This window comes from Chiloscyllium punctatum, chromosome 9 (genome assembly GCF_047496795.1).
Source record: "Chiloscyllium punctatum isolate Juve2018m chromosome 9, sChiPun1.3, whole genome shotgun sequence".
Classification (NCBI taxonomy): Eukaryota; Metazoa; Chordata; class Chondrichthyes; order Orectolobiformes; family Hemiscylliidae; genus Chiloscyllium; species Chiloscyllium punctatum.
Genome location: NC_092747.1, coordinates 31212117 through 31228365, shown reverse-complemented (window position 1 = coordinate 31228365; position 16249 = coordinate 31212117). Strand labels below are relative to the sequence as shown.

At 40.7% G+C, this 16249-nt stretch overlaps 1 long non-coding RNA gene across 1 annotated transcript in view; it reads right to left on the bottom strand.

The window, feature by feature from the left end:
- Nucleotides 1–938: 938 nt before the first annotated feature.
- LOC140481261 (uncharacterized) overlaps nt 939–16249 on the bottom strand; it is a 39097-nt gene continuing 23786 nt past the window's right edge. The window contains exon 2 of the long non-coding RNA XR_011961488.1: nt 939–1429. This is a non-coding gene — a long non-coding RNA (uncharacterized lncRNA). The remainder of the gene's footprint in view (nt 1430–16249) is intronic.

Sequence of the window (16249 nt, the reverse complement as noted above, 5' to 3'; positions counted from 1 at the left end):
GCAACAAACTCTCTCAACTTCAATTGGTATTCTATAACAAAGCACAACTTTGTGATTTGAATTGTCAACAAAATTGTCTTTTCTCATAATTCTGATAGCAAACACTGGGCTATTTTTCATATATCTCTGAACTCTGATGTGTATTGGTGTTTTCTGTGTTAAGAACTTCACATCTTCACTAGCAGTTGCCCAAGGCATATAGAATGATAATCATATGGATTTGTTAGATGTTGTTTTCAAAACAAGCTGACACTGAATTTGTCACAGTTAAAACATTTTTGAGTGTAGGCGAGGAGGCAAACATGTCTCAAACTTCCCTTTTTATTTTAAATTAAAGCTTGTTTTGACTTGCTTTTCTTAAGAACTATTTATTCTACAGTTATAGACAATCACGTCATTGATCAGGTAGATGTTAGTATATCTTATGCTAATTTAATAAAAATTACACGCCAATTTGCATCACATTTTCGAACCTGTCAAGAAAGTGAGTAAAAGGCAAATGAAATTTAATACGATGAAGTCTGAAGTGGTTGATATTGGTGGGATGTATAAAGATGCCTTATATTTCTTAACACTTAAGGAGACTAAGGCAGGGAAATTAGTCACCACCAGCAGAGAGATTAAGCTTGTCGAAATTAGCGATTGATTTTTCACCCAGCCAATCTTCTTGTCATCGAAGAACATGCAAAACAACTGTTCAAGTTATTTTTAGAGACTTCATTCCTGGCCATGGTGTTTCTTTTACTTGGTTTGAAATTTAAAAATCTTGGTAAGATTTTCCAAGTGAATGTAAAATAAAACTGGATGCTAATTCACTACAAGCCCATTTCATCTTTCTAATATGGATCAATTTGATTCCCTAAATGTGATAGAGTAGAACTGGGAATACAAATACACAAATGACAAAAACACCACTTGATAAAGATATAACAAATGCATTCAAAGCACAAGGAGTTCACTTTATTAAATGCATTCCAGGGATGTAAGAGTCAACATGCCAACACTTACTGCCCATCCCGAAGTACCCTTAAGAAGGTGGTAGCTGATCTGTTTTATTGAACCACGACAGTCCCTGTGCTGTAGGTACATACATAGGGAGGGAAGAGATCTGAATTTTGCGCCAATGATGGTGAAGGAAAATGGTTTATTTTCATATCAGAATGATGAGTTGTTTGGAAGGAACTTGCAGGTGGTGTTTCTTCTCATATATCTCTTGCTCTTGTTCTTCCAGGTAGTGGAAGACACACACTTGGAAGATGCTGTTGAAGGAGCCTGGGTGAGTTGCTGCAGTGCATCTTGTAGACGGTACACAGCAAGTTGGAATATAGGGTTGTGATTAAATGGCCACTGTCACGCATCTTGTGTGTTGCTGGAACTGCATTCTTCCAGGTAAATGCAGAGTATTCCTTCATGTTCCGAGAGGTATTATCTACACAAACAGAGCAGTAATGCTGGATTACACTGGGAGTGTTAGTTCTGCCCAATTATGCAGGAAAAATATTGAAGCACTAGGGAAAATCACAAAAGAAATTGTGCTACCAGAATTTAGAGAATGCATTTCTCAAGAAAAATTTGGAAAAGATTAAGAGGAGAGATGGTGGAAGATTTTTATAATTGGGAAAATGATAGGTTGGATGGGAAGAAACTGCTTCAATGATCAAGTGGACACACTATTATAAGTTAATTATTAAGATCCAATAAAGAATTCAGAAAAATGTTTGCACAGTGATGGATTTGACTGTTATTGTATGTAAAGGGAGGTGAAAGGTATGCATGTGGGAGAAAACAGCAGGAAGACATGGGGGGATGGTGAAATGAGTTAATTGGTGTGGGAGCAGGTTCAGTGAAATATAAATACAGGCTGAAAAGAATTATTCCAATGCTGAAAATGAGACATAAATTAATCAATTTCCACTATTCAACAATATTAAATAACTGAGATAGTTTTATTACTCCTATAACTCCATTATGAAACTCCATAAGTAGGCCAAGAGCGAGCTTGGAGATCTTAAAGAATATTAAATGCTGTACATGGAGGCAGCTGAGGGAGTTCCATGTAAAATGTTTTTTTTTGCAGCTTATATGAAATAACAGGTACGTTTGGAAGGGCAGCTCTACATCTTGTCATGCAGTAGTTTTATAATTGCCATTTCCATTGAAGTCTGCTGGCAACATAATCAACCGAGTTAAGAGGTAGCAGTTTGCACAGCTGAATTCCTGCATTACCGAGTGCTGAATGATGAATGGTCGTGTTGAATACAAATAAGGAAAATGAAGTGCAGCATTACTGAGACAGAAGCCATGAATATTTTGTCTGCTTCACAGATTTCTGTGTGATAGTCAATAATATTATAATTGCAATTTGCTGAATATGTAAATTAAACAGATAAAGTTACGGTTGTACCCGCAGGGGTTTTATCAGAGAATATTTCTCCACATTACTTTTTAATTTTTTTGCAAGTCTGGTGTTTTAGTTGGAAGTTAACCCAGTAGATGAGAGGCAAAGTTACATTTCCTAGTTCCAGTTTAAGGCTTCAGTTTTAATTAGGGCACAAAGGTACAATTGAAGTCTGCAATCGAGCAAGTTGAATTATGTGCAAATTTTCCTTGTAAATCTCATCAAAATGTAAATTTGGAACATCCTGTATCTCAGTGACAATTAAAGAGTGCAGTTAAACCCTACACCTTCATCTCAGTACAAACAGGTTGGTTAAGCAATGATGTGAAAATGAAGAATTTGTCAGGACCTTGCTCAATATATTCTGGAAGATTATTTCAAATTAATAAATTTTGGGGGAATTGAAGCCACTGCAAAAAAATATTAAATGCCTAAAAGTTCAATTGAGCCAGTTTACAAGTATGGAGACAATGATGAGCAATTAGGCTATAGCTGATTGAAAAGATGCAGGCATCAAAAAAATGTCATGCTGGCAAATTCCCACCAGAATTGTGACATACAGTTTAGTTATAAACATGCTGCAGCAAGAAACCCAAGTGAATTTGAGTCTGGCATATAGTACTTAAAGAAAAACTGAAAGAACTGTGGATGCTGTAAATCAGAAACAAAAACAGAAGTTGCAGGAAAAGCTTAGCAGGTCTGGCAGCATCTGTGAAGAAAAATCAAAGTTAACGTTTCATGTCCAGTGACTTTTGCTCTGAGAAAGTGTCACCGGTCCCGAAACGTTAATTCTGATTTCTCTTCATAGATGCTGCCAGACCTGCTGAGCTTCTACAGTACTTGAAGGGTTGTGTATTCCAGCTATAAATGTGTCAAGAGATGGCTCCTCTAAATGTCTAATGTAACACACTAAAGAAAGTCCTCTCATTCTTTAATTCAGAAGCAAACAAAAGAAACATGCCATGGGTGGGATTTCCAATCCACATCTGGAACTTGCCATCTGAATCAAAACCCTAGGTGCAGTGCTTCTGACATGTCGACTTCAAGTTTTAAAGTATCAGGTAATTAATGCTATCTTTCAGCTAAAGGAAAACAATCATACTAATAGAACATTTCTAAGTGATTTAACTGGCCAACATTCCCATTAGGGAGAGAGTCAATATGGAGACAAAAGAAAGTTGCACTTGGCCTCTGTATCAACAAAGATAGGTTTTGCATGAAACCAGTCCACAGAGGCCGGCATCCCATCACCAAGTCACCCTTTATTTACACACGGAAAGTCCTTAATACTGATCCAGGTCCCTCAGAGCTAGCTCTCAGAATCTTTGGCACACCTGTTTATATTTGTCAGCTGGGGCTCCTTGATTGGACCAGATGAACCACCCCAATCAGGTAACACATATTCTATGAGGTCCACTTGGCTGACTTTGTTACTATCACTACAGTGTACATATGAGACAGACAATGCAAATCACCTCATCAAGACATGGTCCATGCATTAGATCAGGGAGTGTTTAATAAGATGCCATTGGAAAAAGTTAAAGACTGCAAAATTAGATAGGAGCAGAAAATGAGTGTATGCTCCTGCCCCATTGAACTCATCTCTTACCTACCTCGACACTGTCCTATCCCCCCTAGTCCAGGAACTCTCCACATACGTTCGAGACACCACCCACGCCCTCCACCTCCTCCAAGACTTCCGTTTCCCCGGCCCCCAACACCTCATCTTTACCATGGATATCCAATCCCTCTACACCTCCATCCGCCATGACCAGGGCCTCCAAGCATCTCCGTTTTTCCTCTCCCGACGTACCCAACAGTACCCTTCCACCGACACTCTCATTCGTTTGGCCGAACTGGTCCTCACCCTTAACAATTTCTCCTTCGAATCCTCCCACTTCCTCCAGACCAAAGGGGTAGCCATGGGCACACATATGGGCCCCAGCTATGCCTGTCTCTTTGTTGGCTACGTAGAGCAGTTGATCTTCCATAATTACACCGGCACCACTCCCCACCTCTTCCTCCGTTACATTGATGACTGCATTGGCACCACCTCGTGCTCCCACGAGGAGGTTGAGCAATTCATCAATTTCGCCAACACATTCCACCCTGACCTTAAATTTACCTGGACCATCTCTGACACCTCCCTCCCCTTCCTGGACCTCTCCATCTCCATTAATTGACACTGACAATTTTCACAAACCCACCGACTCCCACAGCTACCTGGATTAGACCTCCTCCCACCCTACCTCTTGCAAAAATGCCATCCCGTATTCCCAATTCCTCTGCCTCCACCGTATCTGCTCCCAGGAGGACCAGTTCCACAACAGAACACACCAGATGGCCTCCTTCTTTAGAGACCGCAATTTCCCTTCCCACGTGATTAAAGATGCCCTCCAATGCATCTTGTCCACATCCAGCACCTCCGCCCTCAGACCCCACCCCTCCAACCATAACAAGGACAGAACGCCCCTGGTGCTCACCTTCCACCCTACCAACCTTCGCATAAACCAAATCATCCGCCGACATTTTCGCCACCTCCAAAAAGACCCCACCACCAGGGATATATTTCCCTCCCCACCCTTTTCTGCTTCTGCAAAGACCGTTCCCTCTGTGACTACCTGGTCAGGTCCATGCCCCCCTATAACCCACCCTCCCATCCTGGCAGCTTCGCCTGCCACCGCAGGAACTGCAAAACCTGCACCCACACCTCCTTCCTCACCTCCATCCAAGGCCCTAAAGGAGCCTTCCACATCCATCAAAGTTTTACCTGCACATCCACCAATATCATTTATTGCATCCGTTGCTCCCGATGCGGTCTCCTCTACATTGGGGAGACTGGATGCCTCCTAGCAGAGCGCTTTAGGGAACATCTCCGGCACACCCGCACCAATCAACCACACCGCCCTGTGGCCCAACATTTCAACTCCCCCTCCCACTCTGCCGAGGACATGGTGGTCCTGGGCCTCCTTCACCGCCGCTCCCTCACCACCAAACGCCTGGAGGAAGAATGCCTCATCTTCCGCCTTGGAACACTTCAACCCCAGGGCATCAATGTGGACTTCAACAGTTTTCTCATTTCCCCTTCCCCCACTTCACCCTAGTTCCAAACTTCCAGCTGAGCACTGTTCCCATGACTTGTCCGGACTTGTCCCACCTGCCTATCTCCTTTTCCACCTATCCACTCCACCCTCTCCTCCCTGACCTATCACCTTCATCCCCTCCCCCACTCACCCATTGTACTCTATGCTACTTTCTCCCCACCCCCACCCTCCTCTAGCTTATCTCTCCACGCTTCAGGCTCTCTGCCTTTATTCCTGATGAAGGGATTTTGCCCGAAACGTCGATTTCGAAGCTCCTTAGATGCTGCCTGAACTGCTGTGCTCTTCCAGCACCACTAATCCTGAAAATGAGTGTGTCAACTGCAATTTTTTAACCTGCATGACTTGCTTCCAAATGCAAAATTCATGCATTGGACTGATGTATCTGTAAGTACAGCTAGGGAGCCCAAGCTTGTTGGACTGGAGCATGATTTGTACCAAGGAAGCCAGGTTACACCTCACAAAGGAGAGATGAAGGCTGGCTGAGGCAAATGCTGAGTGGCTGCTGAAGAGAATATGTGCAGGGGGAGCATTCAATGGTCATGTAACAGGCTACAGAATCAGGCTTGAATCCTCAAGAGTTTGGTGTTGCTAATGTAACTGTAGGAGATCTCCATACTCATCATAAGTGATCAGAAGTGGAGAAGAAAGTTAAGCATGGTGTCAAGACTCCATAGCTTTGGGCTCAGCCTTGGCTGGCATTCAGCACTATTGTCTATGGATCTTAAAAAGGATCAATACCTACAGGCATTGAGTAAAATAAGCCACACCTACTCTCATAATGTTAGAAGGAATTAGTGAGAGAGTGAAGCAGGATCAGGAAGACCAGTCCAAGCTGATGGCGGAGTCAGTTCATCCACTCCAACCACTTCTCTTTTCCTTTTTCTTTTTATCCCTCTTTTCTTTTTTCATTTACTTACCTTATCCTGAGCTTGGAAGGTCCAGCGCACAGATCTTGTGTGGGCCCAGCACGGAGGGGAATGAGCCCATATATACCTTTCTGGAGTAAGCACTGGAGATGGCGGCTGCTCGATTGGCAGAGGAGATGTTGGTGCGGTATGCCCAACAGCAAAAGATGGCACCTGAGGATTTGATGACTCCATTGTTGTTTGGGTCCAGCACTGGCAGCGGTGGTGGAAGGGCACCACGGCAACATCAATAAGGTGGGCGCAGTGGCGAGAAATGAGACCCTAACATTGATTGGTCCAGCACAGGCAATGGCAAGGCAGTGACAGAGGAGAATCAGCCAGTGGCAAAGATGGCATCTGAGGATCAATGACTTTGACATTGATTAGGTCAGGCATAGGGACAGCAATGTGCTGGAGGAGGGATGGTGGTGCAGGCGTCCTTGATGGTAATAAGCTGGCTCGGGACTAACGGACTATCTTCAAGTTACATATTTTTTTCTTTATTCTTAAATTAATCAAAATGGTACTATTTCATAGTGATTGATGAAAGCTTCTCATGGTAGTTTATTGTATTCTTATTGTAAAATACACATGACAATAAAATCAAAATGAAAATGGAATGGAGGATCACACCCAGAGTTAGTCTCAGCCTCAGTGAGTGTGTATATGTATCTTTGGGATTTTGGAGCAGTGTCAGAATTTGGTTTAGCAGGGAAGAAGTTGTTTTTGATTTTTTTTAGCACATAGTTTGTGAAGCCTTTTTAACAGAATAAATCAGAGCCCAGGTTTGGGACCCTAGCCCAAATGAAAGAATGACGTAGCTGTTAATTTGACCATTTAAATGTCACTTTCAGATTAAAGGTAAATGGGGGTTTTTGCAGATTAGAAACTAAGAGACTCGTAAAATGTTGAAGTAACACAAATTAAGAACTGAATAAATAAAGTAGAAATACAGAATCAGGCAATGTATTCTCCCTTCAATATGTGGGAGCTGGTGGACCCCAATATAGTTTGTAGTGACTACATCTGCAGCACAGATTGGTTGCTTGCGGAACTCTGGCTGAGAGCTGATGAGCTAGAGTCTGAGTTTCAAACACTGCCACACTTCAGGGAAGGGGAGAGTTCCCTGGATACTGTGTTTCAGGAGATAGTCACACCTCTTAGGTTAAGTACCTCAACTTCAGGCAGTGGTCAGGGACAGGAGGATGTAACTATGAGTGAGGCAGGTAGAGGGATTCCAGGAGGTAGTGTTGAAGTAGCCTCAGCCCTCGAGCTTGTCTGACAGGTTCGAGATTCTTGCTCCCTGTGTGGGTGAGAGCGGGGACTGTAGGGAGGATGAGCAAATGTATAGTAGCACCATGGTACAGGAAGCCATAAAGGGGGAGAGAAAAGAGAAATGTAGTTGTAGTCAGGGCTAGTATAGTCAGGGAAATCGACGCTGTTCTCTGTGGCCAGTATCACCAGTCTGGAAGGCTGTGTTGCCCACTTGGTGCCCACGTTCAAGATATCTCATCTGAGTTGCAGAGGAACACAGTGTGAGAGGGGAAAGATCCAGTTCTCAATGGCCACATAGGTGCCAACAATATAGCAGAAAGAAGGAAGAGATTCGGATCAGGGAATATGAGCAGCTAGGGGCTAAATTAAAAAGCAGAACCAAAAGGAAATATTCTCCATTAGCCACGAGCTAATTGACACAGGATCAACAAGATTGAAGAGGTGAATGCATGGCTTGGAAGTGGGTGTGGGAGAAATAGGTTCAGATTCATGGGACATTGGCACTAGTACTGGGAAAGGATGAAGCTGTTCCAATGTGACAGCCTCCACCTGAATCATGCTGGAACCAGAGTTCTGACAAATTACATACAATATATATACCTGTGTATAGGTCAATCTCGTGTATAAATTGACCCTTTGTCTTTGGTCAAAATATCCTGTATTTTCCATGTATCCTGTGTATACGTCGACCCTACTATATCAAATTAAATCACATTTATTCATACCGGTAACTCTATTCACCACTCTTTGTTTACTATATCGCATCTCTATTCATTCATTCATAATGATACTTACCGCACATTTTGATTCATTCATTCGTTCAGATCAGTAACTCTATTTACCACTCTTTGTTTACTATATCGCATTCCTATTCACTCATCCATAATGATACTTACTGCACTTGGTTTACTACAACATGTTTTGATTCATTCATTCATTCAGACCGGTACTAAGTCTATCAGTACTTACTGCACTTTGTTCACTTCACACTGTTATGGACCAGGCCCAACCCCTCAACGCATTTGAGGTAGCCCAGACCATAACTTTGCTATTTGTTTTAGCTAAGTGTTTAGTGGATACTCCCAGACTGAATTATTTGGTTCAACTGCCAAATTTTAAACAAACAGAATTTATTGACAAAAAACAGAAAATAGAATACCGGATAACTTATCCTATCCAAACCCGACTTAACAATGCTATTCCGGAAATAGTTGCAACAGTCCCAGTAAACACATCCCTTCACATAAAGAGTAAAAATGACACAAACAGCTTACAGGTTATGAAATCAGAAGGGCTGAAGAAAAGAGAGAGAGCTTCCAGTTTCAACTGTAACTCCGACGCAACTAACCCCCGAACTGAAGAGAACTGCACAGCTGGACTATACCTTGACTATACCAATTTTTTAAAAAAATGACTTGAATGCTTTTGGCCTATTAGGGGTAAACAAAAAGGCCCCAATAAACCATTCAAACTTCAGACATGATGGAACTTTGGGTCATTAGGATCTCTCTGAAAAAAACTCAAGGGCACAATAACCTTGCAAAAGACCAGAATTGTGACAATACTATTGACATTTGCTAATAATACAGCATTTCAAACTGCAGCATGAACTTCAGCCCCTCAAAATGTATGCCCGTGTATTAGTCAATGCCCCTAAATTCAGCTTACAAAAAAACGGTTTGAAAATTCGACCTAAATACAAATATATATGGTAACTAGGGCTGTGGAGAAGGCTTAAAAGTAAACAAAGATATGGTTTGGGTTCAATTTCATGGAAAATTATAAAATCAAAGTTAAAGGAGAAGGTAGGAGAAGGAAAGGACAGAATTTGCGAATGTCATCTTGCACCAAGGAACCATAAAAGTATGGGGAGATTTGAGAACAGAACAAACTTAAAGGCTTTTTATCTTAATGCACAAAGCATAATAAGGTAGAAAAGCTGGCATAAGTTAGAGAAACTGATGGTATAAATTGAGGTAAATGAATATGATCTCAAAAACATTAGGGAAACACGGTTACAAGGAGACCAGATCTGAAACGTACCATTCAGAGATATTTGATCTTTCAGAGACAGGAAGGATGGAAAGCGTGGTGAGGTAACACTGTTAATAAGAAATGAAATGAGGACAATGTGAGAGATGATCTTGGCTCAGCTGATGTGGAGTCCCTTTTGGCAGAAGTAAAAATCACCAAGGGGTATAAGACATTGGTAGCAGTAATATATCGACTCCTAAACAGTAGCTACTCTCTAGGAAAGGTGACAAATCAACAAATAATAAGAACATGTAAAAAATAAGCAGTAAATATGAGTAAGTGTAATCTTCCTGTTGATTAGGTTAATCAAATTGGAAAGAGTAGCTACAATAGTTATTTTCTAGGGGGCATTAGGGATGGTTTCCTAGAGAGATATGTCAGGGAGCCAATCAGGGAGTAGGCGATGTTGGTTCTGATAATAGATTGTGAGGTGGGTTTAATAAATGACCTCAGAGTAAAAGATTCCCGTGGAAGTAGTGATCATAACATGGTAGAATTTAATATTCAGTTTGAGAGTGAGGAACTTGGATCGGAACCAACTGTATTCAACTCAAATAAAGGGAATTGCAATGAAAGGAGGGATAGAGTTAACTAAAGTAAATTGATGGATAGATTAGGAAAATGGTAGTAAGCAAGTAGTGGCAGATATTTAAGAAAGTAATCCATGACTCTCATCAAAAATGTATCCCAGTAAAGAGGATAATGACTAAGAGAGGGTTAAATCACCCATGGCTAACTAAGAAAATCAAGGACGGTATTAAGTTGAAAGAAAAAAAAACACATAAAGAGATAAAAGTCAATGATAGCAAGTTAGAATAAGGTTTTTTTTTAAGTTATCAGCATGTAACCAGTGGGTTCCATAAGGATCAGTGTTGGGACTGCAACTGTTTACAGTATATATGAATGACTTGGAGGAAGGAAGAGAATGTACTATAGACAAATTTGCAGACAACACACAAATAGATGGAAAAGGCAGGTTGCAAGAAGGATACAAACTGTTTGCAGTCAGATATTGATAGGTTAATAATAAGTGAGCAAAAAGTTGGCAGAAGGAGAAGAATGCAGTAAAATGTGAAGTTGTTAATTTTGGAAGAGAACAAAAGAATATAATATTATTTAAATGGAGAAAACCTGCAGAACGCTTCAATGAAAGGGACTTGGGGGTACTCGCACATGAAAAACAGAAAGCTAGCACACGAGTGCAGCAGGTTATCAGGAAGGAGAATGGAAGGTTGGCCCTTATTTCAAGGGGGTTGGTGCATAAGAGAAGGGAAGCCTTACTGCAACTGTACAAGGTGCTGGTAAGACCACATCTAAAGTACTGAACTGTTTTTGTCCCATTACTTTAAGAAAAATATCACTTCATTGGAGAAGATTTATGGGGATGATCCTCGATATGGAGAGGTTGTCTTCTGGGCAATGGTTAAACAGGTTGGGATTCTCCACACTGAACTTTAGAAAAATGAGAGTTGATCTCTTTGAATCATATTGGATTCTTAAGAACTTTGACCGGGTAAGTGTTGGGAGGATGGGGGTTTCCACACCTGGGAGAGCTTATGGGCCAGAGAGCATAGCTCAGAATAAAGGGTCACCAAGTTAAGACTGAGATGGGGAGGAATTTCTTCTCTCAGATGGTTGTGAATCTTTGGAAGTCCATGTCACAAAGAGCTATGGGGGCAGAGTCCTTGTGTATGTTGAAAGCTGAAATAGATAAATTCCTGATCTCTCAGGGAATCAACGGTTATGGAGAAAATGCAGGAAAGTGGATATGTGGAATGTCAGATCTGCAATGATTCTATTGAATGGCAGAATGGACTCGAAGGGCTGAATGGTCTACTCTTATTCCTATTTCTTCTGGACTTAATATGATTTTATAATTCTGTGGGAGATAGATCTAAGTCTAGGTCCTCCCAATAATCTTTTTAAAAACATAGACCCTATTTCTTATATGCTATCAATAGTTCAGAGTAGAAATAAACTCCACCTTATCTATTGTACAAGCCTCTTATTTCCTTTGACCAGAGTGTGGTTACTCTTGCATACACTAGACCATATAAACCCCAGCACACCCACAATTTGAATGATATGGATGGTGGCACATGCAGATTGATAATCAGCATTAGAGCTGAAAGTTTAACTTTGCAGCACCAGTCAAAGGAGGCAAATGTGCTGGTAACCCAGAAGCTTTAAAGAAAGACTGATACTACTGATGGCTGTGGACAACAAAATTCTCACAAACTTGTGACAACACACAACATGGAAGAATACTTCAAAGAACAATACAAACCATTTCAGAACTTGGAAGAGATGTGCAAGAGTAAAATAAATCTGCTGCTTTAAATTAGAGGTACAAACTTCACAGCAAACCAATGGTATGTGGAAGCAATCCTGAGTCAAAATTAAAGATTCCTATTACAAAGGAAGAAAACCTCAATTATAGTCCGGACAGGGATGAAATCCGCTATTGGAGCCGTAAGATTGGGAATCCTTCATTAAACGCATATTAAATCAGAATAACACCACAGAAGAGCATCAAAATACAGGAGAACTGCCATTACTGTAAATTAAAAATATTTAAAGAAACTGAAACACTCAATCACAGCAGAAAGCTCTGATGTCAGAAATAGCTTTGTCAGGAATATTTAATTTCAGAGATGGGCCAAATAAAATTTATGATTGGACATCATGGAGATGTTGAGTCCAGAATAGCTTTTAAACTGAATTCTAAGTCAGAAGCTGAGCAAGTAACTATACTTCTGTACATAATTGGGAAAATGATATATCCGATGTTATTGCCCGCTATAGGATAAAACAGACAACGGATACAATGAAATAGGAACTGAAAATGTTTGACAACTATTTGGGGTGGCACGGTGGCACAGTGGTTAGCACTGCTGCCTCACAGCGCCAGAGACCTGGGTTCAATTCCCGCCTCAGGCAACTGACTGTGTGGAGTTTGCACATTCTCCCCGTGTCTGCGTGGGTTTCCTCCGGGTGCTCCGGTTTCCTCCCACAGTCCAAAGATGTGCAGGTCAGGTGAATTGGCCATGCTAAATTGCCCGTAGTGTTAGGTAAGGGGTAGATGTAGGGGTATGGGTGGCTTGTGGGTCGGTGTGGACTTGTTGGGCCGAAGGGCCTGTTTCCACACTGTAAGTAATCTAATCTAATCCAGCACCTCCTCCTTTGTCATATGGACATTTTGCAAGATGTCATCATCTATTTTCCCACATTCTATATCTTCCATGCCCTTCTCCATAGTAAACACTGATGCAAAATATCCATTTAGCATCTCCCCCATCTCTTGTGGCTCCACACAAAAGCGGGGCGGTGTGGACTTGTTGGGCCGAAGGGCCTGTTTCCACACTGTAAGTAATCTAATCTAATCTACTTCAACCTCAGAACTGCTAAAATTCTTGCAAGTTCAAGTTTTAATAGATCCAGCAGAAACTGTGGGTTTTTTATTCTGTTATGGGACATAGGTGTCACTGGCTGGTCAACAGTTATTGTTCATCTCTAGTTGCCCTTGAGAAAGCAGTGGTGAGCTAACTCTTAAATATCCACGTACTATAGGTTGACCTACAATGCCTTCTGAACTGGACTCACCATACAAATATTATGGTGAGAAAAGCAAGTCAGAAGCTAGCAATACTACAACAGGTAACTCACCTCCTGACTCACCAAAGGCTGTCCAGCATCTACAAGGTACAATAGATTACATGGTTGAAAATCTCTACGAACAGTGGAGAGGTGCAACTATTGTGATTTAAAGTCAGAATTCATGAGACAGACTGTTTTAGACATGGCAGATGATTTTTTTTGTCAGATTTATTCCAGTCAAAAGAAAATGTAACTAATTAATAAGCCATTCAACTAGTGATTGAAGCAAAGGTTTGGGACAAACCCAATGTTTGCTGAGGGAAAATCAGTGACTCAGACCAAATAATTATGCAAGGGAATATTTATGCCAATGGGCATCTCTCAATTTCAAGTTAGATATGCAATGTCTCAAAATTATCAGATAATGAGGCCTCTGATGGCAAAATACTGTTTACAATCAACAGAACCATGGCTCAGGGGACATCAAACAATAATAAAGTCATGCTCAAATCAACTCTCCAATATAGGAGATGCTAAATATTAGGAACACATTCCTACAACAAAAAGTTCTCTGTTCTGAATCTAAAGACATGCATTAACCTCAATCTTGCTGAAAAAGTAGAAGAGATTAAATGGCACAATCCAATAAGTTCCTTTGAAAAGAAATATCCCATTTTGTTGAAAGAGTTAAAGAAGTTGAAAACTGAATATAACATTACAGTGAAGAAAGATGCAAATTCCTTATACTTGTATATACCTGCAAAAATGAGGCATCACTCAATGAAATTGTTTGATAATCAACTTAAAGAAATGATAAAAATAGATATTATTTTCTTAACTTCATATCAACTGAGAGTTGTTCTGACATTATTACTGTACCTGTTCAGGATCCAAAACTGTACACAGTTGTCCAGTGCAGCCTCATTAACATCTGTACAATTGTAATAACAATTCCATATATTTAAACTTTGACACAGTAGTAATAAAGGTCATCATAATTACTTGCTGCACCTGCAAGCCCAACCTTTTGTGATTCATGCATAAGAAAATCAAGATTCTGTTGTGTTATACATTTTGCAGTCTCTCTCTCTCTCTCTCTCTCTATAATAATGGTCTGTCTTGATATTCTTCCTAACAAAATGCATGATCTTACACTTTATACATGAAACTCTATCTGCCAAGGTTTTGCTAACTCACTGTTATTCTTTTGCAGTTTCTTTATGTCTTCATCACAATGTGCCCTCCCAATTATTTTTGTATCAACAGCAAATTTGGATGCATTATATTCTGCCCATTCCTTCCGATTATGAATGTATATGGTAAATAATTGTGATCCTAGAACTGATCCTTGTGGTTCTCCATCAGTTACATCTTCCAACTTCAAAAAGGCCTGTTAATCCTGACTCTCTGTCTTCCATGTGCTCACCAATCTTCAATCCTTGTTAGTACATTGTCCAAAATACTGTGAGTTTCTAGCTTATGCAAAACCTTTTATGTAGCACCTTACTGAGTTGTGTGGAAATCCAAATACATGACATCTACCAGTTCCCCTTTAGTAACTCTTCTTGTTATATCTCAAAGGAAACTTAGAGTCACACAGTACAGAAACAGACCCTTAGGTCTAGCTTATCCCTGCTGAACAGGTTTGGCCCACATCCCTCTAAACCTTTCCTATCTCAGTACATGTCCAAATGTCTTTTAAATGTTGTAATTGTACTTGCCTCGACCACTTTCTCCTTGTTCCATATAAAACTATCCTCTGTGTGAGAATGCTGTCCTTCAGGTCCCTTTTAAATCATTTTCCATTCTCCTTAGGGCTATGCTCTCTAGTTTTGGATTTCCATACCCTGGGGAAAAGACCTTTCATGAGTTGATTGTCAAACATGACTTTTCTTTCAGAAAATCATTTTGACTGTTTGATAGCATCGAACTTTTCTAAATATCCTGTTACTTCTTCCTTAATAATGGTCAGATGCAAGGGATTCTGCAGGTGATGGCAGATGTGCTCTCCAGTCAGTAGTTGATAGCCTTGTCATTCACAATGTCAATATCATTCAAGAAACTGAGACACAAACCCAGTCCATCATGGCACAAAGGCCCACAAATCATAATCGCATATGATTGTACTTGGATTTCCAGACAGCATTCAGCAAGAATCAAAGAAGGGTCAGGAAGATCCATCAATATTGCACTGGGGCTTTGCTGAATTAAGTGCCCAGCAGTGTGGTTATGAAAATGTATTCCCAACACACGTTTATTTTGCTACCGTTAATGGCATACCAGTGCATGCTGAATGCCTGTTAACCCCAGCTTCACTTTGAGAGGTCGTCTCAGGGAATTGCATCAGGGACACTGGGAATCACCAAGTATAGGTCCACAGCTCAGTCAAAAATATGGTGGTCTGAAATTTCTAGATACATTAAGGACTTATTGACAACTGTCAGCTATACGCCACCCACAAACCTGAAGAAAAAGAATCATTACTCTATCAGACCTTGTGAACATTGGGGGATGGATTTGTTTGCACTCAATGGAAGGTCTTGCATTATCATCATCATCATCATCATCATTGTCAATCATTTCTCCCAATGGTTCAAAGTTAAGAAAACGTGCATGATTATTGCAAAAGCAGTTATTTGAGTTTTACATGAAATATCTACATCACTTGGTATGCTTGATGTGGTCATTTTGGGCAACAGAGATGCATCCACAGGCATGCAAACCAATGGGGATAGTACAATGTACTGTTTAAGGGCTACATGAAGAAACAGCATAAAATATCATTCTATTAGAGGTGAGCCATCCTCAGATGATTAATTTGGATGAACTTAATGGCAAGTATGACAATAGAGGGGAATCTCAGACCTCAGATTGTGAAGAAGACAATCCAAAACAGCAACCTCTACCCAACAAATTACTATTCTTCTAAGTCCAGA